We start from the raw sequence: 14,797 nt of genomic DNA on the forward strand, positions 1-14,797 counted from the left end.
ACAATTAACTGCAGAAACCAGGAATCCACATATGAACATTATCTGTGCAAAGACTTATGCTCACGTCACACGAGCTGATAAGGAGAAGCCAAACCTGGAAGCCACGACTTTGTTGAGGGTGTTTTTTGCAAAGTTCTCTCCACAAATTCACATTTTCAAACTACTTCAACATCTCACTCTGTGTGTTCGTGTGTCTCTGAGCTTCGGTGCAGGATCATCATTAAAATGGTGGGAAAATTGCAACGACCACAGCACAATGGATCAAGTTACAAAAATTAAGCGATACTGACCAACGCACCACAACGACTGTGTCGCACGACACAGGATGTGATGTCACAACTGGTGCGAGACTTGCTGGCCTGCTCCTATGAGGGTTGTTTTCCGGGGAATATATTCAGTTTTAGCATTTATATTCACTGCTGACTGTAACTACGCTCAAACTGTTAATGCGATCTTATTTTAATAAACAACACCGTCATATGCAAAACTGGGGTGGCACTTGGGGTGGCAAGAGATCATTTTGGGGTGGCACTTGCCACCCCATGTCTTCAGGGGCGGATCTAGAAGGGTGGCATGCATGCCACCCTTCTAGATCCGCCCCTGAAGACATCACATGTTTGCCAAAGTGCTCTAATGTTTTCGGAGACAACCCCTTGGCTTCCGTACTTGCGCATCGCTGTTCCACTGATGTATTGTTGTTCTAGTTAGAGTATTGTTGTTAGCCTATAGCCTATCATTCAGCATCGCCTCACTCGAAACGCGCAATGGGTGCTTCGACTTACAAAAATGTTCCACTTACAAAAATGTTCAACTTACAAAAATGTTCCACTTACGAAAATGTTCGACTTACGAAAGACCCTCGGGAACGAATTAATTTGGTAAGTCGGGGTTCCACTGTACCTTACAGTGTAAACAAGTATGACTAGGTGTCTGTTGAGTCTCAAGTAAGTTGCCTGCAATGATATTTAAAGTCCAGCAGGTGTCAGTATGGAGCAAAACAGCAACACTGTGTCGACACAGTATCGGTACAGTTTGGGGAATGTGCTGAAACGCTTCACGAGGCCTCATCTACCCATCACTAAACAAAACTAACCTCAAACCTGAAATCCTTAGAAAGATATGCAGGGAGACGTGAAGGAGACGACACAGACGAACCAGCGACGAACACGAGACAACACACACTATAAATACACAGAGGGGAAACTACACACAGGAGGGAGGCACGGCCGATTCTGATTGACAAGACGAGACAGGGGAAACGCAAACTGAACACTCTGGCATAAGACACAGACCTTCACAATAAAACAGGAAATGCAGAAGGAAGCCACATAACAAGCCCTAAAACTAGAACTCAGGAAACACTAAAAAACTAAGGAACCATGAGAAGAAACCAAAACTCAAAAAACACTGGGCCACCCACCCAGTCATAACACTTCAGATCTGAGCAAGCACGCTGCCATGGGAACGTGACATTGACAGAGAAACCCCCGGATCCTCCCACTGACATGACCGCTGTGGGCAGACCTCCACCCGCCCCACTCCGGAGTGGAAACACAAAACATTATTTTATTTCATGTGCTGGAATATACAGGAAATGGGTTTAAATGTTCTTCCCTGGAAGATTGTTCAACTTGAAAACAGCCAACATCATTATCAACACCTCTCACTGTAAACTCAAACCATAAAACCCTTAAGGATCCACGGCCTTATGGTTTTTTAAACTGATGATCTTAAACATGTGAGCTCATCAGAACTGAAAATGAAGACAACCAGTTGGCTCAATTCTACCGAGTGCAGCTACATTTCAAGCTTAAATACATTTCTCCTGTAACTGTGTTTTCTTGGCCTCCATCAATGAAATACTGCACAGTTTATATTTAATAAATATACAAACAGATCATTTTAAAAAGAAAACATGTTTAAGATAGTGTAAGTACTGTTGAATATGTTAATGGCAGGTTTGATGAAATGACAAACGTGGTCAGTCTGATGTATGATCTGATGCAAACTGCAGTTCTGTTAAATACTGTGTTGACATGTTGATGCGTCACAAAGATCAGGTCTGCTCCAAATGAAACTCTGCTGCAGTTACCAGTGTTTCCAGTTTAAACTTCCATGGAGACTGTGTGCTTGGCTGAAAACAGCAGCATCATTGAAACACGTCTGATTGTCATGAATATGATGTGAGAGCGAGCAGAGAGCTGATGCTGACTTCAGTAAAGAGCTCAGCTGTGACTGACTGTGTGGATTATATATGTTATACCTGGAAGTGTCTCTGCATGTCTGTGACTCTGGATTAATGTGATCCGTGAACAACTTTGTGACGTCTGCATGTTAGTGATGGTCTCACAGTAAAGTCTAGAGTATTACATGAAACATAACCTTATTGACGCCACTGATTTGTGTGTTGTTTCCCAGAACACGCGACTCTTAGCAAGACATTCTTGGAGATACACGTTTACCTCGTAAAGTCTGGTTAGCGTTGCTGAAAGGTTTTAATTCAACCCAAACGATGATGCTGAAATAAAGTCCGAGACAAAACTGTTTGGTTCCAGTGTGTCCAAACTCTGATCTTGTGTTTCCTATATTAGAGCTGGAAAGCTGCTGAACACGTTTCCATGTTAGTTCCTGCAGCAGCCACTGAAACAGCATTTCTACAGTCCAGCACTGATTCAGCTCATAACAAGGTTCAGGTTGGTTCCTGCTGTAGACTCTAATAAAGAATGACTATCTATTACAAACCAGACAATTTTTCTTGGATTGACGTTTTGTAAATGTCCACAGCAGTAGGTGGAGGAGGAGGTGGGGCCCTCAGGCAGCAGACTCTCTTTGTAGGACCAAGAAACCAATCAGAAGGAACTCGGGTTAAAGAGAGCGAGGAGGATTCAAATGCAATGATATCCTGCTCAGCTACAGCTGAGAAGTTTCCTTATGAGGAAGTAGGAGAGCCGCTGACCTTGGCTATTAGCTCCTTTTCTCAAACCTCAGCTGTTGCATTCTCCACAACTGTTACTCCACCACGTCCACGTTGGTCAACGATGCATGAAGGGACTCATGCTGTTTAGAGAGGGAGAGTGTAATCTCTGGTTATTTTATTGCTATGGTGTTTTATTTTAAATGTTACTTTTTGTAGAGCAGTGAGTTTCCCCATGCACCATGAATGCACCGTAGTGCTGCTCATGGTTTCACTGCATCTGTCTGCATGGAGCAGGGTGAGTTTCTCTGTAATATAGAGCCTGTGTTTCTTTAGCTCCATGAAACGAGGCACTGATTTTGTTTTGTAGATGCACAAAGCTGTTGTCAAAGTTTCTGTCCAGTAACGTGTTGAACCACAGAGTTTATTCTGTGAAGAAGATCCTGGTGAATCTCGTTTATTTGCAAATTGAATTGTGGTTCACAGTCCGGTGTCTGACTTCTAAAACCAGTCAGGATACGACGTTTTGTTGGAAATGTGATTGTAGAAGCTGCTAATGATTTCTTAGCTGTGTTAGCCTGTGAATGGATGCTAGCGTATCCACATGTGCTCCCTGGGCTAACTTGTGTTGTTAGTTTCAGCTAACACACCATGTGAGACACTTTCCATGGTTCCTTTGCACTCAAATGTATTTTGTTATGGCCAATAAGAACTGCACAGATGTAAGATATGTGGAGACAAAGACCACAGCAAAATTAGACTTTTATTGCATTTTGTACAGATGTGATACAGGAACCATCAGTTGATTGAAATATGTGCTTAATTACAAGTGAAGTCACCGGTTTCCTTGGAGGCTGTAGATACAACGATTCACATCTAAAAGGATTCAGTTTTTCTAACACCGAGATCTCAGGATGTTGCTACTTTATTTGATCTATTTATTTATTTATAGCACTTAACAAAACTGATGTACTCAGCTGAGACGGACACAGGGTTCATACGGGTGCTTGAAATCCGTGAAAATCCTTGAATGTTGTCTTTTCAAGGTTTGAAAAGTGCTTGAATTTCAGATGTGGTGCTTGAAAGTGTAACTGTATTTCATTCACCACAAATAACTATCTGGTTGAATACTTTTCTTGTCAAATATAAAAATAAAATGAGTCGCAAAATGTAAAAGCAAAATTTCCCCGCCTGGCTGCCTTGCGTCTGTTTCACCGTGTGACCCCGCCCCTCCGTCGGACAGTCGGGGATGAGTGCGCTAACATACCTGTAGGTCGCTGTTTTAATGAGTGTTTGATGGAACAAATGGCGGAGTTTGCGCTCTCCAGTCATGATAGGTGAGTGCTAGTAAATAATTTTCCAGTATGTGTATGTTACACACGCTATTTTTAAAAAATTATGATTATTATTTTGCTATCAAACTCGCTGGAGCAATGATCGAAATGCACTGAGTGTGATGCAGTATGGCAGCGCTGTTATGGAATATGCTGTGAACATAGCTAACATCACTTAGCAGTGATATGAGTTAATTTACTCAAGTGAAAACTTTAAACATTAGCCCGATACATAACTATCAGTGTGTGAATAGGTGGATGATTGTGTATAGTGTAAAGCGCTATACAAATACAGACCATTTACCATAACTAGCTAACTTAGGCTTTCTAATTAACCCTCTGGGGTCGACGGACCCAGAGTCTCCATTTCAACTTGGGTCGAACGTGCGGATTTCAAACTAAGTACCAGGTTTTAAATTGTGTTGATAGGCCTCGTAAAACTGATGTTTTTTCTGAATAAAACTGGCGTTTCCTCCGGGAAGAAACGGTAAAAACGGCGTTTTCTAAGGAGAGCGCTAGCAAACACGCTTTGCTTGTGAGTGAAAAAAGAGAAAGAAAAAAAACACTCCTTCCCTATTGGTGGAAAAATGTACCGTGTGGACCAATCAAAAAAATGATATGGCAACATGTGGCATGTGGTTGTTTGGGAAGAGAGGGAAGTTTTAGGAGTGACCAGCGAGAAGAGAGAGAGAGAATTTTGATACGTGAGCGGTTTGTGACGTTTACCGTGTTTGGAGTCTAGCAGAGTGAAGCTGACCCCCCACCCACTTGAAACGTAAAGGCAAATAGGCGGAGCGGTTAGTGCTACGTTTGTGCAGATTTGTGCAGGTAAAATGAGCGTTTGTGCTGCTACAGTATCTGAAATATTAAAAGTTGTATTTTTTGCTGATGACATCACCATCCCCCCAGACTGCTCCAAAACAAACAAAAATGGTCTACTTTTTTAGTGCTACGTTTGTGCTGATTTGTGCAGGTAAAATTAACGTTTGTGCTGCTACAGTTTCCGAGATATAATGATTTTAATTATTACGGCCTACGCTGTATAACACCAGTGTCTTTGGCAGTGAGTTTCAGCAGCTGTGGAGTTTTGCACTTTTTCTAGGCTTGCTGCATATTAGCTTTTATTAGTTTACACCAGGGGTGCCCAATCCCGGTCCTCGAGAGCTACCGTCCTGCAGCTTTTAGATGCATCCTTGTTCCCACACACCTGAATCAAATGAATGGCTTGTTATCAGGCCTTTGCCAAACATGATGGCATGCTGAAGAGATTAAACCATTTGATTCAGCTGTGTTGGAGTAGGGATGCATCTAAAAGCTGCAGGATAGTAGCTCTCGAGGACCGGGATTGGGCACCCCTGGTTTACACTTTAGTAACACAATTTATTCAGCGGAAAGGTCGATATTTCTTTTGTTACTAGTGCAGAAACGTACACAAGGTAGGCTAAAGTTTTTATTTTTTCTGTGGCAAAACTGAGTTTCATGTGAAGTGATTCACGTATCCCTAAATTATTATTTTTTACATACCCAGTTGGCCTCTATGATTTTGTTTTGAATTATATATGTTCATTATTATTAATGTAGCTGTCTCAGAAAAAATGAAGTGTTTGCTTTGATAGATTGTTACCTACGTGTAGAAAACTGAATATTCCACAGCACCTAGGCGAGGGATCTTCAACCTGCGGCTCTAAAGCAACATGTGGCTCTCCGGCCCCTCCACTGTGGCTCTTATAAGACCAAGTAAGTCATTTTTTTATTATAAAGACAATGTGATGGACCGAGTTGAAAAACAGGAGGAGCCCAGGAATTATTAGAAAAATATAGTTTCCATTTATTTAACCCGCAAAAATTATATTTACAAGACTAATAAATGTTGAGCTCATAAAAGAGGTCAAAGAAACAAAACTGAACTCAGGCAAAGACTGCGAACTTAACAAACCAAATGACTGCCCAAACATACATAATTGACCTAAACATGAAATGACATACAAGGGTATATATAATGGCTGATCAGACCATTATGACACATGAGGGGTAACAAACAAAACACAATCATAAATCACAAACAATGCAGTACAATAGTTTGTTAATAAACTAAACACTAAAGAAGAAAACCAAAAACCCCATTAAACCTTAACTCAAATATTTAATTAAATACAAATACTTTGTTTTTAAAGTAAAGAAAACACACATTCCCTCCTTCAGCAGGAAGTGGTGGTGTGATCCAATTATCTTCCTTCATATTTAATGGTTTCAAACCCTGGCTACCATCTTTTGTCTGGCAACTCCCAGGGATGATAGCAGGTAAGAAATAAAAAGACAAAGGTTAGTCAGAAAGCAAAGAAATGAAGTATGAATACATAAGTAAACTAAATGTGCGCGCTTACAAATAGAACAAATGTATCCAAACCAATCAATAAAGTTATTGGAAACTAAAATGTATTGCTATGTTCAAAATGAAGAATGAAAATACAAAAGTTACCGACTTTAGAGTGTGGCCACGGGTTTGGCCATCACAGACAACAAGAAAGGGTTCTGTTAACAGTTTGTTTTTTTTATGAAATATCTGCATTGACTATTCACTGAATGTACAAGGCTTTCAAAAGTAATTTAATGTTTCTTAGGTTCAAATCTGTTTACTGTAATTTTCAAGTTGGTTGCCCATCTTTCCTAATTTTCAATTATTATGGAAAGGACTCACGTAGCTGGCTTCATTTTAACAAATACTTTTTTTCCGTTATAAAGCTTTGATGATTCATTGTCTTATCAAATCTAAAAATAAACATTTTTATTTACATTTCCATAGCTTACACGATACAACAACTCATTTTCTAGATATTTATAGGCTCTTTCTTTTTTTAGGCTCTAGACAGGTTTTGTAGCAGCAGGGGGAAAAGGGGCCCTTTGAAATGAAAAGGATGCTGACCCCTGACTTAAGCCACCAGGTAAACACAAAACAAATACAGAAAAATTATTAACAGAAAAATGGAACGGGTACTTTCAAGGCTACGGGTGAAGGTGAATGGGTGTGTAAAAGCAAATATACATCAGACTGACAAAGAAAAGAGTGTTAAAAGATTTTTAATTTAGAACTTTAACTTTATGTGCAAAACTGAACTTACTGATAACACACACTAGCCATTTGAACATATGTAACTGTAATGAACCAAATAAAACAGAAAAATGCAGGCAGCACTCATTATACTGTGTATAACACAGCATGGGGTTGTATTTTTTTCTTTTCAGATGCTCCTGTCACTCCATTTCCCAGGTCATCATAGCACTCCCACACACATGGAGCTCTCCTGCAGTATGCAGTGTAATGACCCAAACCATCAGTGGTCATCTTTCCATGGAAAGCAATTAATGCCCTCAAAGTGAACGACTTTCCTTGGAGAACCAGGTTGGAGGGAAATTCATTCAGTGGAAATTCTGTTTGGTTTGCAAGGTCAGTATCAATCCACACGATATCTCCAATGTTGTAGCTGTGAGTAACTGTCCCTGCACAGAGCTCATTTCCTGTGGTGCTGTCTTCTGTTTTGAATTCTGATGGACACAGAGATGGATTGGAGAGTGGCCTGAGGCAGGTAGACTCAGGTAGGCCAAGTCCTGCTTCCACAGCCGTGCCAAGATGAGCCATACCAGACTCTTTGAGGACAGAGATGGCAGGAGAAACAAATGGCACTTCCCTTGTCATCCCTTTGCTGAGGTAGCAGTGCTGTGAAGAGCAGTGTTTGGTCAAATAAACACTTGAGATGTTCCTCATTGTCTTAGCAATTACAGCGGAGATATTGCACTGAGCATCGATTTGGATCGCAGCAGACCTCAACGAGACAGCTTCAAACATTACACTAAGCAGCTCTGCTCTCCTTCTGTAGGTTTGTTGGGTCACACCATCTGTGGCAATGGCTTTCACCAGCTGCAGGACTGGGTTTTCACTGTCTTTCAGAACAGCATTTTGAAATGTGGAGCTGTCACAGAAGGCACAACATAAGCACTGAAAAAATGCATCAAATGCACAGGTATTGAGCACAGAGATTGTCGATTCCCCTAATCGAATAGGCTGATGGAGGTTTCCATTTTTTAATAATCCCACTTTCACTCTTTTGGCCCCAAAGGTTTCATCTGCATGGAGCCATTCGGTACATGAAGAGAGGTAGGAAGTCCTCTTCCTTTTTTTGGGTGGAACAGCTAGGCCCCTCCAGTTCTCAACTGCATCCCCATCAGCCGGAAGAATGTTTGTGGTAGCATCAGATCCCACAAACGGGTGAGCATCCATTTTTATTTTGTCTTCTGCATTGTGAGTCGTCATGGATCCAGAATTGGCATCTGTGACTTTCAGTGATCCCACTGTTGCCTCATCTTTGACCTTTTCTTTTGCAGAACAAATCCGCATATTTCCCTCGATGAAGGAAAGATGACGAGCAATGAAGCGATCGACTCGAAGAGGCAAGTTGTCATGTTTGAAAAGGCCATGTTTTATGTTTTTGAACTCAGCTTCAACAGTGGCTGAACTTGCTGTGATGCTGGTGCTTTGGAAGAGAGGGACCATTATTCCTGTCCAGAGTGGCAAGTAACTTGCCAGTCTTATTATATGAGGAATGATCTCAGGGAGGAAGTGAATATTATCTCTATCCCTGTTTGCTGCAGTAAGTGACCTGCTCTCCTCACATATTTCTGTTACCCACTGTCGTAGGTCAGTCTGGATCTCATCCACTGAATCCACTCTCTCACTTTCCTCCGTCTGTTCATCTGGAATGATGATGGAGTCTTGAGCAATTTGGGCTTTCAAGTATTTCTTGCACCTTTCTGAAGGAAGAGGGGCTCCAGAACTGTCATCACCTTCTGCCTCACTGAGGGCCACAACAGTGATAGCATGTAGGAGCTGTTTTGCATGGTCCAAACATTGAGACTGAATAAGTTTTGCTAATGACCTGACAAAGAAATCTTTAACACGATGTGTTTTCTTCTTCAGGCAGTCCCACTGGCATATCATCTTGATGCAGTGCGCAACATCAACCCTGATATAACAAGGGGGGAGTTTGGCAGACTGGGTTCCAAGAAGGACATGAAAGCATTCATTAAGGTAGGACTTCAGATCAGGATGAGGAGTGAAAGCCTTGACCAGAGCTCCCAGAATTGCCAGAGAAAAGTCACTCACAGCTTCCTTTGGCACAGGTGCACCTGCACGAATCCATTCTGTCAACCAGTTTGCGATGGCATTAACATCATGTTTCTCTGACAGCATTTGCACCACTGGGACACTGGGGCAATTGTTTTCTTTCAGAATACCTTGATAAAGGAAGATATGGCCAGATTTGCCATTTGGTCTCAGCAGTTTTTTTCACAACTGAACCGGTTGCATCAAAACACACAGTTGGGGGAGATTTTTTTGACAATGTCTTATAAACATGCATCTGTGTTTGACTCCAGTAGTGACAGAAAAACCTGTCCAGTCCAATATCTCGGATGCTACCACTGTGAGGAACACTATATTTTAACAATTGCAGAGATGCAATGGGGTCCTTATCTCCTAATTCCAAGTATTTTCTCTCTTGTTTGGCTTTTCGCAGAGTGGCCAAATTTGGAAGGTGGCTTGGCTCAGGATCTCCAACATCCATCAGATCTGCTGCCCTCGCTGACCTCCATACAGCCGGTTCCATTCTGCCCTCACACAGCTCTTTAGCGATCTGTTCACGCAGGTTTCCAGACATGAACCGCTTGGAGTGGCCAGTGTGCAGGGAGAAATCTGTATTTCTCATGAAACACTGGAGCACCATTGGACTATTAATTGCTGGCTGTCTGTCACATGACATTTCTAACTGGCCATGACACTCCTTACAGTCGCCTCTGATGTCCAGATAATTATTGTTGACAGTTGGATGGACCTTTGCTCTACGGAACACAAGTGTACATGTATTTTTGATCCTCTTCCATATAAGATCGTTGATGATATGAGTCCAAGTGCCAGGTTTCAAAATTGTGTATTCCCTTTTTTGGGTAGAAGAAAACTTGTCATTGTATTCAACCTTTTCAGGAATAAATTTAACCCAGTCCTCAAAAGGGACTTCTAGTTCAAAAGCTTGACAGTTTTCTTGTCCAGGAGAAATGCAATGTGAATCTAACTCTCCTTCACTATTACTTTCCTGATCACTGATTTCCAAAGCTGACCAGATGTTGTGTCTAATTAGCTTCACAAAAGTGTACAGGGCCTTTGCTGACATCTTGTCTTCTAGCTGCTGACTCAGCTCTTTCCAGACTGATGTAGCTGGAGTGGCTATTTTGCCATTTTGGACTATGGCCTCTTTTGAATTGCAAAGAACTGCAAAAATGGAAACCTTGTCTACAGATGGCTTTCGGGGCATCTAAAAAAAAAAACAACACACTGATTATGATGGAGCAAAATGTGATTTCTGAACTATATATACAGCCAGGAGCAACCCCTCCCCCAAGTTCTCCACCAATCTACACTTTCATATTTTGTGGAATTATTGTTTTTAAGATGGAGCTATTGAATTTGTGAGTTTATTAAATTGAGTCTGAGTATTTAACCCATGTACTGTACAGCACTTTAGTCCAGTGTGCTACATGTTTTAAAGTGCTTTAGAAACTTTTTTTTTCTTGGACATTTTTGAAAATGTTTAACATTGGAAAAAAAAAATCATTTTGATCCAGACAGTTAGCTATATCATGTATTAACTCAGTAACTAAAACCTCAGTATTTTAAATGTAAGCTTACCTTGTTCAGAAATCAGATGAACGCTGTTCTAAGAACCATTCAGACACAGTAATGCCAAATAATAGTTTTTTCTGCCAGAAAATGTGTATTTGATGCAAAAGACTGCTAGCTTGTTCGTTTCTCAAAGTGTTCATGGGAGTGTAAAATGTTCAAATGTAGTTTTCAATAAAGTTTTTTTTAATCCACTCTAAAAAAAATAAATACTCAAGCATTTGCATCGTGGTTTTATGAACAAAAAGTGATTGAAGTAAAGAAATTGAAGTTAAAAAAAAAAAAATACACTCATTACAAATTTAGCTGATTAAATACAACAAGAGGGTTTTTTTAACAGAACTTTATTGAACAAGTGAACACACAAGGTGAAAGGTCATTTGAAAAAGACATTTTTCAGCAAAAAATATAACTTTTAATATCTCAGATACTGTAGCAGCACAAACGCTAATTTTACCTGCACAAATCAGCACAAACATAGCACTAAAAAGTAGACCATTTTGGCCCGTTTTGGAGCAGTCTGGGGGGATGGTGACCTTTGAATGACCTATAAAATAAAGTTTAATATCTCGGAAACTGTAGCAGCACAAACACTAATTTTACCTGCACAAATCTGCACAAACGTAGCACTAAAAAAGTAGACATTTTGGCCCGTTTTGGAGCAGTCTCGGGGGATGGTGACCTTTGAATGACCTATAAAATAATGTTTAATATCTCAAAAACCGTAGCAGCACAAACGCTCATTTTACCTGCACAAATCTGCACAAACGTAGCACTAACCGTTCCGCCTATTTGCCTTTACGTTTCAAGTGGGTGGGGGGTCAGCTTCACTCTGCTTTGGAGTCTTAGGTTAGTGTGTTGTCTTGTGTAGTTAGTGTGTAGTTGTTGTTTTGTGTGTCAGTTCTACTAGTGAACGCCACAGCTGCTGCCTTAAAGCCATTAAAGGCAGGTTGCAGTGTAAACGCTGACACAGCTGCTGTCAGACCTGCAGGTTTATCCCTGAGCTGTTCTCATCTGTGTCAGAGTGACACTATTTTTTGGAGTTGCATAAATCATTCGTGTGCCTTCTTCTTTGATGCAGAACAGCTGATTGTTCTGTACATAGTTTGAAATGGTTATATTAAAAACGTCTGAGCCTCGGCTGCATTTTTAGCTAAACAGTACCAAATAACTTTGTTGTTTGCAAAACTTGTGCATATTTTTTTAAAAATGCACAATTTCTATTTGCATTTCAAGTTATGAAAATGATTTGTTAAACATGCCTGTGGTTTTACAGTCAAAAATATCACTTTCTACTCATGTTTTAAGCACAATATTTACATATTTACAGTTTGTCAAAATGAGTAAGTAACAGATTGGCAAGATAAACAGTTTTTAAAGGTGAAATATAGAGAACAAATCAAAAGTAGTCAGAAACAGCCAAGTATACCCTGGACCCCAGAGGGCTAGAGGCTAAAAGCAAAGTTGTCATCAAGTACTGTTTATATTTGTGTGTATTGCTGCAGCTTTTTTGAGTATTAACTTGGTGGCTTTGGGTGAAATAACGGTAATATGACCGATCCATATGGTCACAAAGAATAGCCTCTTGTTTCTGTGCTACCAAAGTTTCATTCAAACTGTGTTTGTGGTCAGCACCGACACATCAAACTACTTAAACATTATAAATGTCTTCAAGCTCACACTGAGGCCTGTGGGGCACAATCAGCCACTGAGACAGTACACACATTTTAGGGGTGCAACGATACACAAAATTCACGGTTCGGTTCGGTTCGGTTCGATACTTTGGTGTCACGGTTCGATATTTTTTCGATACAAAAAAAATGTTCATGCCTTTTTAATTTGTCATTTATTAAAATTATAAATATATATTTTAACTCAAAAGTACAGTTTTTAAATTGAACCCTAACCCTTGTGCGTATTTTTTATTTTGACAGCAAATGCGCACCTGTGGACCACTTATGTGCAGCCCTGGTTATTTAGCTCGTCATATTGCAGCCACAGAAATTATTTTGTCCATGAAACCATAAAGCTGCACTTTCTTTTTGCCTTATAGTCTGATTTATCATAACTTCTCCGTTTTGTGGTAAGCTTTTCTTTGGCTGTCACTTCTTCACCCTGACCTGTCTTATTTGGCTCAGCAGAACTAAAATATATATCTGTCTGTGAAGGTTCTCAGTCATCCAGGTCATCGTAGTGAAATATATATCCTGCTGCTTTTACACACGCACTCACATAAGCTCAGCGATTCTCTGCGCGATCAACCTCTCACATGTTTAAGCTGCGGGAGATTTCACTTGTCATGTTTGCATAGTAAGCTAACAATTAATAAGACGATGTCAGAGGAATTGGTGCACAAATTATCATCACTCACAGATCAGTGCTGTCGCTCTCTATACACAGTTCGCGCGATTGCAAAGTGAAAGCAAAAAAACAAGCGCAAATTCAAACGCGATTTCAATATGTCACATATTGACAGTGGCTCACCGATGCCAATGACATAATTACCCAGCTACATTTCTGAAAGAATGCAAAAGCATTGACATATATTTTTCCTTCCTACAATAGCCCGACGGGCAGGGCAGAGATAGCCCCGGGATGTCGGGCTAGCGATATTGCGAGCCCTGTATCTGATTGAGGAATCACTCATCTTTGGAAAAGAGAGTTTATTACAGAGAAATGTCTCTTTCCAAAATAAAAGCTATACTATCCGCTTCTTCTGGGCTATATTCTCAGCAGCATATTAAACATATCAGGTCTCCATAAGGAGAATCCTGTGCTAACAGCTGTCTAAATGACTCGGCTAAAGTTTGTAGCATGCGTGCTTGTTGTTTTTGTCTGCTTCCACTTGTCTTTGCACTAGGATGATGTCGGTGTAAATGTGCAGTCATATTCGTTGTGTTCCCACTAGTGCTTTCAGGTTAATCTCGTTGAAATAACCTTAACGCCACAACACGGCAAATCTCCGTTAACGAGCTACCGCCGATCGCCCCGTGCATGGGGCTGGACGGCCAACACGTTAACGAGCTAACTGCGCTAACACACTAGTTCCTACCCATGTAATTGAGCATTGCATGGCACATCCAACATACTGTTTTACTTTAGTCCATGACGCGCTTACCTTCAGGGTCATACGTCACATGAAAACTAAAATAATTCCAGGGTGGCCTTTTGTTGTGGGCAGTCTGAGGTACACCTGTGCACTACTCATGATGTCAGATCAGCATCCTGATGTGGCACACCTGTGAGGTGGGATGGATTATCTCAATATAGCAGATGTGCCCACTACCACACATTTGGACTGATTTGTGACCACTGTTTGGGAGGGATGGTTATATTGTGTATCTGGACTGAATTTTAGGTCTCTACGTCCATCCCATGGGGAATGGGAGCAGTAACAAAGGTGTTGCGTTTATATTTTTGTTGAGTGTAGTTGCACCGCTCACCAGTCTCACAAGTGTGTCAAAACCATTCGTATGGTCGCCCACATGCCAGAATGCTTTTGAGTCTGCCAAAGCTCTCCTCTGCAGCACACCAGTACTTGCCGCTCCTGTTTTCACACATCTGTTTAAACTCGAGGTGGATGCCAGCGCCGACGGTGCAGGTGTGGTGCTGATGCAGGAGGATAGGCGTAGGTGTAGGATAGGAGTTGATGACCCAATTGGTTACTTTTCAAAAAAATTCAACTCCCACCAACAGAAATACAGCACCATTGAAAAAGAAGCTCTTTCTCTGTTGCTTGCTATACAGCATTTCGAGGTCTATGTCAGTTCTAGTTCATCACCTGTCATTGGTTACACCAATCACAACCCCCTCGTGTTTTTG

At 40.9% G+C, this 14,797-nt stretch overlaps 1 protein-coding gene and 2 long non-coding RNA genes across 2 annotated transcripts; all 3 read left to right on the top strand.

Moving 5' to 3' along the window:
* Positions 1–14,797, top strand: part of LOC146577050 (protein NLRC3-like) — a 324,292-nt gene that overhangs the window by 236,974 nt on the left and 72,521 nt on the right.
* On the top strand, positions 7,567–8,245 carry LOC146577054 (uncharacterized). The gene is made up of 3 exons (XR_014891397.1): positions 7,567–7,693; positions 7,805–7,954; positions 8,124–8,245. It is a non-coding gene; the product is annotated as an uncharacterized LOC146577054 (long non-coding RNA).
* LOC146577055 (uncharacterized) lies at positions 8,946–10,145 on the top strand. The gene is made up of 3 exons (XR_014891374.1): positions 8,946–9,123; positions 9,221–9,331; positions 9,819–10,145. It is a non-coding gene; the product is annotated as an uncharacterized LOC146577055 (long non-coding RNA).

The sequence above is a fragment of the Mchenga conophoros genome, linkage group LG3, assembly GCF_057382185.1.
Source record: "Mchenga conophoros isolate Kocher_MC1m ecotype Shallow Benthic linkage group LG3, M_conophoros_male_GT1.1, whole genome shotgun sequence".
Lineage (NCBI taxonomy): Eukaryota > Metazoa > Chordata > Actinopteri > Cichliformes > Cichlidae > Mchenga > Mchenga conophoros.